Below are 11,010 nucleotides of genomic sequence, written 5' to 3'. Positions count from 1 at the left end.
GTGATTCTTGACAGTTTAAAAACGTCAAGAGAGTCTGTTTTTGTAGTAGTGAATGATAAGCTTATTGAGTCGGCGATCTAGCCACTCTCACTCGTACAAATCAAAGGACAATCTCTCGCGAACAAGAGTTCATAATACACTCAAGATTAAGACTAAGTTATATAGGTCATCCTAGTGAAATAGAAACCTAACTAGTTAATGTAGTAACACCAAGTGGTTACTATTTCACGGTCTGGTCTATTGCAATCTCATTGCATAGGATACCTTCACTCGCATGTCAACTACATGAGCACATTGGATCATTGTATTTGTATCAAATACAAAGTGAGTCGTATTCATAATGTTACCAGGATAAAGGTACCCAGTCTTATCCCTATACTATAGACCCTTTAAGCTAATCTCGAACATTGATCCATGTATGTCTCTACATACTATTCAATACTTATTAAACAGTTTAGGATGTTAGTTTATTGGATTTGAGTTATTAAGACAAAACTAATAATATAATCAATAACAATTATTACAATAATAACACTTTATTAACAATGGTCAATGGATTATATTTACAATCTACGAGTTTTAGGACATAAATTCCAACAAACTCCCACTTGGACTAAAACTCTAGTCTCTTTGGGATGTTCATAATAAAGTAATCCTCTAACATTGAAAATGGTAAAATGTACAAGTGTATTACATAAAATGTGTATATACAAATACAATAAACTAGGGCATCCTCATACCCATTACACATCTGCCACTTTTCCTAGATTACCTAATGTACATAACTCGCAGATCTAGACTTTCTAGAAGACCCTCGAACACTTTAGCCATGAGAGTCTTTGTAAATGGATTAGTAATATGCCCCACTATTATCACAATATAAAGTGATGGGGCATGTTCATGTTTGGAACAACTTCCAAATTATGCAAGAACTTCCTCAGCAAAACTGCTTCTTTTGCTGCTTCACAAGTAACAATATACTCAACTTTCATAATAGAGTGTGTAATGACGCGTGGCTCAGGCTGCTTGATCATGCCAGGACATGCTTCTTGCATGTCCCAAGCCTAAATAACCTCTTTCGCTCAAAACACACGCTCATCTCACCTTGTCATCCTGGCAATCAACCCACCCTTGGCCTTGCCTAGAAATATGATTTTTCTACCAGAAACTTAACTCGACTTTGAAGCTTAAATCAATAAGATTCCTTCTACAAACTTACTTAGAATGTCTTCACTAGCTTACCACAAAGTGTCACTAACAAATTCCAAAATACTCTACATTCCAAAATCCTTGCATGCTCTTTGGTTGACACTTTTATTCTCACCTCTTACGCCCATACTTGGCACTTTCCACCTCATGCAAGACACTTATTTGGCAAAACTTAGGTATCTTGTATGTTGTCCACTTGTACTCTACCGCACATCTTACCTCATATTGCTTAAGTCATCCTTGGATGCATATCCCTTTTTCTATGAGGGTTCTTTAGTAAATTCTTACTGCCAAGAATGCCTAAGACTTTTTTTTCTCGCCTAATCTCCCAAACATCCCTCAATGCCTTCAACAAACCATGCCATCTTGACTAGCATTTGGTTGAATTGCCCCATTGGCCGCATGGCCTATGTCCACATAGCCCACCTCTTTGTTGCATGACATTCCTTATCCACGTTCTAACTTCTTTAGAGTTTCTTGACATTTCCTAGATGCTTAGCTTCCTTGCCTAGCGCATACCCTTGGTCATATAGCCTTGTCTTATAGAGGTTGTCTTGACACCTTTCGGCCATACCACATCTCAACCTTTGGCCACCCAACATGTCTCTTTAGAGGTTCGCTTGACACTTTTGGCCGCCTAGAGTATGCAACATGCCCTAGACAACACTTAGCCAATTTTCGAACACCCTTTATGCCTTTCTTTGTTACGATGACACTTTTCTTTTGTCATCTTAAAAATATTAACACATCTTTCATAACACTTCAACTAAACTATCCAATCTTAAACCATCTTTCTCCTAACATCAACCCCTAATGTCCTATTGAGTTCTTTAGATGAATTAAGGATTATTAGGTATCGGGGTTTACACGCGAGATGTAAGTCTTCCTCCTTGGAATTACGTATAGTAGTGTGCGGAGGGAGAGGAATGTGATGCAGGTCTTCCTCCTCAACCCTAAGGAATTCTTCTTCGCTAACAATGCCCTTTTGATCGGGTAAGGGCTTGTTCGGTCAGGTCGTGAGGTGAAGGATGTTGTTATAATGATGGGGGATTTGGTGGTGAGAGGATAATAGACATGCGAGAAGACTTGGGTAAGATTGATGACAGGGAGTTTCAATTTTTGGATGAGGACTGGAATTGAAGGATTTGGATTTTGGAGGAGGCGATGAGAGAGTTAGGGGTCGGATTGCAAGAGGTTTAGGGTCGATGGCCACGTCTAGCTTTCGTCTTTTTTCCTTTTTATACGAGTTAGACGCGTCATCGTGGACCTTTCTCCTCTTTAGCAGTGGTGGCAACGGAGAAGCCTCTTCTTCTTCTCTGCCATTCCATTCTTCTCCCTTAACTTTATTAAAGGTTTTGAGGTGTCTCTCTTCTTCTTTATTTTGATGGAGTGTTATGGTTTGGTTGAGATTCGCCTGAGAACATGCATAAGGGGTGATTGCAGAAAAGCTAAAAGCTTAGGAACCGTCGGAGGAAGGGCAGATCATTAATTGTATGTTACGCCTTCCTCTGACGTGGTGGCAGCAACGTTGAGAATAGATTTAGGGATTCCCGACGTATCATTAATTGCGTGGGAATATGTTTAGGGATTTCTGACGTTTAACAAATCAGGTCAAGAATAGGGTGCTATTCCCGACGTTTTCGTTGTGCGTCAGGAGTTCTCTGTCTTTTTTAACTCCATTCTTTATATAAATGAAACATAAAGAGAAAGAAAATGAGAGAGGGAGAGGGAGACCGAGAGGAAGATTAAGAAGAAGAGGGCATTGTCATCTCCATTGCCGTCCCTGTTGTCGTCCTGTCGTCGCCGCCATCGGTAAGTGGTTTAGTTTAGTTATTGTTTTGTTTTAGTTAATTAGTTTTAGTATTTAGATTTCAAATTTGTTTTAGGTGTTAGATTTTAGATTTCAAATTAGTTTTAGTATTTAGATTTTGAATTAGTTGTAAGTTTTAGTATTGAAATTTAATTTCAAGTGTTGTTAGAATTTTGAATTAGTTGTAGGTTTTAGAAATTTGAATTTGAAGTGTTGAAGTTGAGGTTGAAGTGTTGAAGTTGAGTTTGAATTTAAAGTTTTCAATTTGAATTTAGGAATTAATTGAAGTTATTTTTTTAAAAAAAATAGAGGATCTCCCGACGCATGGTTCCTAGACATCTCTCGATGCTATATTGACAACATCTTCGACGTTCATACAACGTCAGAAGATGTCTAGAAACTCTCGACGCACAACATTGTGCATCGGGAGTTCCTCTCCCGATACATTTTTCCTGACTTGTGTTCCAACGTATATTAGTATGTCAGAAAAGCCTTTTCTGATGCTTTTTATATATCTCCCAATGATTTTATGCATCGAGAGAGCCCTCATTTCTTGTAGTGTTAGACAAAGAGCTTCAATGTGGTAGAGGGGAAAGGCATGACACCTTTAGGTGCTTTCATCAAAGGGAGGATTGAGGTTCTGATTATGGCGCTAAGGTTAACTGCCATCTTCTTCTTAATGCAATAAATCATCATTGTGCACTCTAGTGGGATGGTGTTGTTGTCAACCAGGCAGGCGGTTTTGTTTTCAAGTCTTAGTTCTTAATCCTTAACAACCTTTAGTATTGATGCTCTACCCCAACCCTCATCTAAAACGATAACTAACACAATGGTTTGGAAGTTTTTGTGAAACATCATCTATACTTTTTCTTTAATGGTCGATGAAAAAAAAGTCAGGAAAATGGTATTTCTGACCATTTTAAGTGTTACCAAAATATCACATTTGGTGTAGTATGGTATTGTTTTGAATATTTTTGTAAAATAGTGGATCAAGAAGTTTTACTAAGATAAAGTTTCATGTTGGACAAGAGGATAGTGGATGGGAATTAAGTTGAATGGTCCACTTTTTTTTTAAATCCTTTAAGGTTTTATGAAAACCTTTCACAATACCTTTTCATAATCATTTTGTAAAAATAATATCAAATCATTTAAATATACCGAAAAATTATTTCATTTCGAATAAACCTTTCTTTATGCTTAAAAAATCATTTCATTTTGTCAAGGATCCCGAATCATTCTCTACGCTTGGTGTCATTACCTCGCGTTTAGACTACTGTATCAACAGCATCTGAGAACATACAAATTCGTCTTTGTTGCTCATACCGCTAAGCTTTATACGCTCATTTCAATGCATAAGTCAGCTTCTTATTACCATGTAGTTCGTACACTCCATAGTTGCCTTCACTCTTTATGTGCACACAAAAGTTAGCATCATCTCAAAGAAACATAATATTGAAATCATAGTCATCAAATCAAGCTTTAACATTATCAATAATGCTTGAACACATAACTTTTCATAGAAATCTTTCTGAAACATTCTCATCTGAATTCTTCTTTCAAATCAGTAAAGAGAAATCGTAATAAAGTTTCTTAACATAAATTCTTTTGACTGAAAAGCACTCACCAAAATTTACTAAAGAAGTCCTTCTCACAACCATCTTTTCGCGAGGCTAAACCAACAACACTTTAACATTTCAACAAAACTCTCGTCATCCCCTCCTTAGTTACCTAAATTCTCCTATTTTATAGATCCCTTATACTAACTTAGTCATGCAAATCCTTAATATTTAACCTAGTCATGCTCAAATCCTTAATCTTACATGTTAACCCATGTCAAATCAGATTTGACATTTTCTTTACAAACCTTGCTCCCCGCCTAACCCAAACCGTGAATAAATTCAACCACTTAACATTTCTCGTGAATAACCTTATCGCTTGATTATATTTTTATTATAAGAAACGTTCCACGTGAACTAACCAACTTTTACTCGCATAAAACTCTTATCACGAACTTAAACTCCAAGGCTTCCTCGTAGACTTCTTCTCCACGAAACACTTGGTTCTTCTCGCGAAGACCACCCAAAACTCCTAGTCTAACACTCAAAACTTTCATTTCCTAACTTACGCAAAGACTTTTTCGCTTCTTATCGCACAACTTCTTTCGCGAACTACCCACTTATCGCAAAAAAGTATACTTAACCGTAAAAGATCTTATCACTTAATCTTTCCATGGATTTATTTGAACACCAACTTCTTAATTCTTAGCCGAATTTTACTTCCTTACTCGAATTAGAAATGGGTCGCACAACTTCCTTCGCGAACTACCCACTGAATCGCAATAACGTATACTTAACCATAAATTTTTTTATCGCTTAATCCTTTTCGTGGATTTATTTAAACGCCAAATTCTTAATACCTAGCCAAATTTTACTTCATTACTCAAATTAGAAATGGGTCTCAAATTTAGAGCCTATCGCTTCTTTAAGATACATGATCTTACCGATTCAGAGAAATTAACCACAAGCGTTATTAGTTTTGATGATCTGGCATTGGATTGGTACCAAGCACAAGAAGAGTTGGAAGTTTTTAAGAATTGGGCTGACCTGAAAGAACGAATGCTTGTACAGTTTCGATCAATTCGAGAAGGAACTTTGGTTGGAAGATTTTTCTCAATCAAACAGAAAATGATTGTAGAAGAATACCGCAACCGATTTGATCGATATTTAGCTCTGGTAGCATTTCTTCAAACGGTAGTGTTAGAGGAGACTTTGATGATTGGGCTTAGCCCATGAATAAAAATGGAAGTGGAAACCGTGGAACCGATTGGGTTGGCCGAGATGATGAAATTTGCGTTGAAGATTGAGAATAAGGAACTAGTGAGAAAAGAGTGTGGGTTGAGCAGAGCATTTCATGTAAAACTGCAACTCACCCTATCTATTGTGGAAAACAACAATATAATGATGACTAAGGAAGAAACCAGTAATGGAAAGTCTGCTGATGAGAGTTATCACCCTGAAGGGAGTTACTGATAGAACTAAGACATGCACAACAGAAAAAGAATCGAAATTCTACCCTAATTGGGCTTAATTAACGAGACTAAACCAAAAAATAAGGTTTTTAGAATACTTACATTTGAAGTTGCGTTTTATTCGAACAACCACTAAGTTTGACTTAGTACTTCTAGACTCATAATCGAGTTGTGGGACTCGTTGGATGAAAGAACCGGACGAAAGAAATAGATGAAAAAAAATGGGCGTGGTAAATTTTCTTTTTTTTTTTCTTTAAGTAAATAAGAAAAAGAAATTCCATTTGGTATGAAAGCCCAAATTCAATAGCCAACCCATCAAATGAGTTAAAAGGCCCCATTTATAAGGATTTTTCATTCAAAATTGTATGTCCATGCAATACTAAAGTCCAACAACTCAAAGTCCACTTTCTCTATCAAGGACTTGATAAAAAAAGAGAATATGAGTTAATAGGAAAATGAAAGGGAATTCCTTGGAAAGTTGGTTTGTGTGTCATTAAAAGTCAAGGTGGAAAACAAAGTACAACATATGGCTAAATGTGAGAGTAGGCGTGCAAGTATAATAAATACCTACCAAGATGTTTATTAATAACATGTGTTTGATACATAATTACAACACTTTGACCAAACAACCAATGCTTAACTATTTTCAAAACGTCTGGTCATCTCGCTGCAAATCCTTCAACCTTCTTCTCTACTTGGCCTAAACACCTCATCTTGGAAGATGAATTTTTGAAAGAATGTCTAAAAGACTAAGGTTTTATGAAATCCTTTTCGCAATACCTTTTCATAAACATCATTTCGCATAAACAACATCAAATAATTTTATCTCGCATAAACCTTTCTTTATCCTTAACATACTCATTGAACAATTTCACATAAACACACATTAGTTAACATTCATTTCTTTCACCAAGGATTTTGAATCGTTCTCTACACTTTGATGTAGAACATCTCCCTTCTTGATGTTTCTTGAGTTTTATCCTAGAGGAGGGGTTTGAATTACCATTTTTATAGTTTAGGATTAGTTATTTGAATTACCAATTTTGTATCTTGAGTTAGTTATAACTAACTCAACTCCAAGTTAAACTAACTCAACCCCAAGTTAGTTTAACAACTCTTATAATCTCCAGCCTATAAAAAAGCTTCTCATTTTCATTAATAAGACATAAAAAAAAAGAGGCATTATACATAAAGATTTCTAGCTTTGCAATTACTGAATCAATTGGTATCAGAGCGTGATCCTAGCTCACTCTTCCCTAAAAAAACTTGGATCCTACCACTCTTATCCATGGACGCGGAAGCCTCCTTCAACCAACGCTTGCAGTTGGTAGAACAAGCTATTGAAGAACTTCGAAAAGGGCAGTCAGATATACAGCAATCGTTAGTAGAATTAACAAACCTTTTTACCCGATTTCATGTCCAACCTTTAGAAGAAGCAATTCAGCCCCCAAGAAACCCAATGGCAGCAAACCAAGAAAGACAAGAAAGACCAAGAAACCCAATTGCAGCAAACCAAGAAAGACAAGAAAGACCAATAAACCCTGTTGTAAACTAAGAACTACTAAGAAATCAACCTATTCACATCCACAATAATCGATTGTATGGAAACAACGTACCTGAAAATTTCTTAAATGATTCTGACTCTTCCGATGAAGACAACTTGCTGAACATTCATCAAGAACCTCAACAGAGGCTTGGACTTCGACCATACTTTCAAGAAGATCATGAAATACGTATGAAAGTGGATCTCCCTACCTTCAATGGTCGAATGGACGTGGAGAAGTTTCTTGATTGGATCAAGAACGTAGAAAATTTTTTCGACTATGCCAATACACCCGAACACAAGAAGGTTCGATTAGTTGCTCTCAAACTTCAAGGTGGCGCAAGCGCTTGGTGGGATCAATTACAAAACAATAGACGATTATTTGGTAACCAATCTAAAGATTAGCTGAATATCTTATAAAAAGATGTTGCCGTAGGCTTAGTGGTGACAGGTGAGAAAGTAAGTTGTGTCTTTTATGACTCTTAAACGTTGAAGTCAATCAATGAGTTCCAAATGCAATATTGGAAGTTTTCTTAAATATTTTGATGCTTTTGCATGTCGTGAAAGAACTTGGTTAGATGTGAGAAAGGGGTTTATGAGATTAGTTACTTACTATTCCCTTTTTCACTGTCATTGCTACTCAGTAGACATGCTATGGGCTCGTGTTTCTGTAGAATATAATTTATATGTTCTCTCTACAAATTTGAAGTAATTTCTACTGTTTTTGCTAATATTCTCTAAAGCTTATTCAAAATGTAGTTGTTTAATGACTGTTCAGATTTAAAATATATGATAGAGTTAAATTTAACACAGTTAATCAGCTTAAGCATTTGACTCTGGTGTTCTTAAGATATAAATTCAAATCCCTATAATTTTATCATGTTGATCTTTTCAATCTTCTCACATACCGTCTTCATTTCATAATCTTACCTACTAGCTGCGTATCATCAATGAAATTACCATAGGAGTCCACATGTGGTAATTATGGATCTAGCACGATATACTGCGTATCATGTTGTTGGAGATCATTTTAAATGATTAACCAGTCTATTGGTGGTTTGAGTCTTTCCTTTTGAATCTATAGGTTGTTCAATGGTCTAATATTAACTGTGTTCAGATTTATGGTAATTTTCATTCTTTTACAGCCTTAATAACCAAGAAAAGGTGTGCTTTGATAATCTTTTCTTTCTCTTCGGCAGGTTGGTAATGTAGAAAGGATACATGTATACTATGCCCATGGACTAGATAGCCCAACCTTTGTTCGCCGGTGTTATTGGCTCCTAGATAAGTATGTTATGGTTGAAAGAAAGTTGTTAAATTGCTTGCTACCAGTTGTTTCAGTGGGGTCTATCCCCATCATGCCACAAGCAAAGAAAAATGAAATTAGATAGTGGCAGTATATCGTGTTCTACTTATATAATTTATGACTTGCTTCTGCTTTTTGTTCAGGACCTTTGAACACATTGTCCTTGTTCATTACCGTGAAACACAAGAGGTTAGGTTCAACACAATGCATTTGCAGTTATTGAAATATTATCTTGAGACAAACTTTTATCATTTGGACTACTACATCTATTTAAGATTTGCTGATTTTTCCTCCATGGTTGCAATATTAGAACTTCACCAAAATAATGTTGTCATGTGTGTCTTTAAATTTTTACTGGCAGTATGGCACCATATAGATCTAGTAGTTGTGCATGCATGTCTTCCTCTCTATCCTCCATTGAAAAACTCGATAATTATCTGTTTGTGTTTTATTTTGATGATTTAATCCAACATTTATTATGGATAAAGTCAGCCATAAAATACATATGTTTACTACTGCTCTTTGTACATTTTAAATACTAGATTTCTTGATGACTGTTGTCTTTAAGTTGCTCTTAATGTTGTTGCATATCGAGAAATGCACTGTAATTTATGTACCAATTTTATCACTGCTTTTAACTAAATCTTCAAAAATCAAGGCACCACCCGGATGTAGACTGCTATATGGTGATTCAAGTGTTGAGAGTTCTCTTTCTTCTGCTATCCATAAATTTATGGAATGGAAAGGCAATGATCATGACACTATTTTTTGTCAGATAAACACTGGTTTCATATGCTTCAACTCTGTGGTGCTTCACAGCACACGGATAAAACTACCAAACATTCTGCACCCAATATTACCATAATGCATTTGGACACTTCATTAACAACTTCTTACAATTACCCTTTCTATATTAAAAATAATTTGTTGTCTTAACTTCCTGTTGCTCCTAGTTTCAGAATTTTCCATCCACATCGTTGAACTCAAATTCTGGTTCTGTCTCTAACCCATTAACTCCGTGGCTTTTATCGGAGGAACTTGATTCCAAGGCTACTCATGTTTATTTTCTTGGTGAAAATGAATTGTCAGGTGATACTGGCCGAACCTGTCAAAAATAAATGAGTCATAGTTTGTTTGATCATTCATTTTCTAATCTTTCTTCTTTATATTTAATTAGTTGTTTAATTTCTTAAAAAAGAATTATGGTTTATTTATAGTATATTTGGTAGTATGCATGCCTCATGTCACGTGGTTAGGATCTGAAGCTAACCATACGTGCGGCACTTGGCTAACTACAATGCCCACGTAGCCAAGTAAGCCTTTCCCGGAAGGGGTAGTGCGCCAAGCACTACGACAACGGGTTGCAGCGGAAGTACTAAGGTTGGTTGCAAGACACGAGAGAGGTTGGAAGGATGAGGGAGTTTGGATGGATACGTCTTTGGAATGATACATTGCATTCCAACAATAGATGAATACATATTTGGGTACAAATATGCTGTCTTCTTGTCATGGGGATACCATGGGCAAGGAGACTTTGGGTGGCAAGGTGACCTTGCTTGGCTAAGACATGCCAAGATGCAAGGTTGCAAGGCTTGATACAAATGAGGCCCTCCCCAAGTATTTATAGACCATCCCCACCGACCTTGGGCCTTAGAAGGTCGGCCAAGGGAGATTCTAGAGATTACAAGTTCATTTGGTACATAACAAGGAAGCCTAGAACATTCTAGAGAGGACTAGACCTTTCATGACACTCGCTGACCGTCATAATAGCCTTCTAGAGTGTTCCAGCACGTTCCAGCATCATCCAGCACGTTCCGGGGCCTTCTCGGGAGCCTCCCGCGCATTCCAGCACATTCTGGCACTGTCTCGAACGTTCTAGAGGCTTCTGGGGTTGTCTAGACTGAGCATGGGCGGGGCAGCACGCACATGGGCGTGTCTGGAGCCTTCTGGAAGCATCTGGGGGCGTCGGGCGCGCGCGTGGGCCTTCTAGAGCCTTCCGCGCGCGCGCGTTGGGCGTTGTGCGCGCGCGCGCGCCTTCCCGATTCTTCTGGAAGCTTCTCGGAGGTTCTGGGGCGTCTGGACGTTGGGCGGACACGGGCGCGCGCTGGGTCCGA

General features: G+C 37.3%; 1 long non-coding RNA gene across 1 annotated transcript; it reads left to right on the top strand.

Moving 5' to 3' along the window:
- The first annotated feature begins 8,544 nt into the window (after window positions 1-8,544).
- LOC116401817 lies at window positions 8,545-10,245 on the top strand. Its single transcript, XR_004214209.1, has 3 exons — window positions 8,545-8,878; window positions 9,040-9,085; window positions 9,850-10,245. It is a non-coding gene; the product is annotated as an uncharacterized LOC116401817 (long non-coding RNA).
- Window positions 10,246-11,010: the final 765 nt, after the last annotated feature.

The sequence above is a fragment of the Cucumis sativus genome, chromosome 1 (genome assembly GCF_000004075.3).
Source record: "Cucumis sativus cultivar 9930 chromosome 1, Cucumber_9930_V3, whole genome shotgun sequence".
Taxonomy (NCBI): domain Eukaryota; kingdom Viridiplantae; phylum Streptophyta; class Magnoliopsida; order Cucurbitales; family Cucurbitaceae; genus Cucumis; species Cucumis sativus.
Note: the sequence above shows the minus strand (reverse complement) of the source record. Positions and strands in the feature narration are given on the sequence as shown.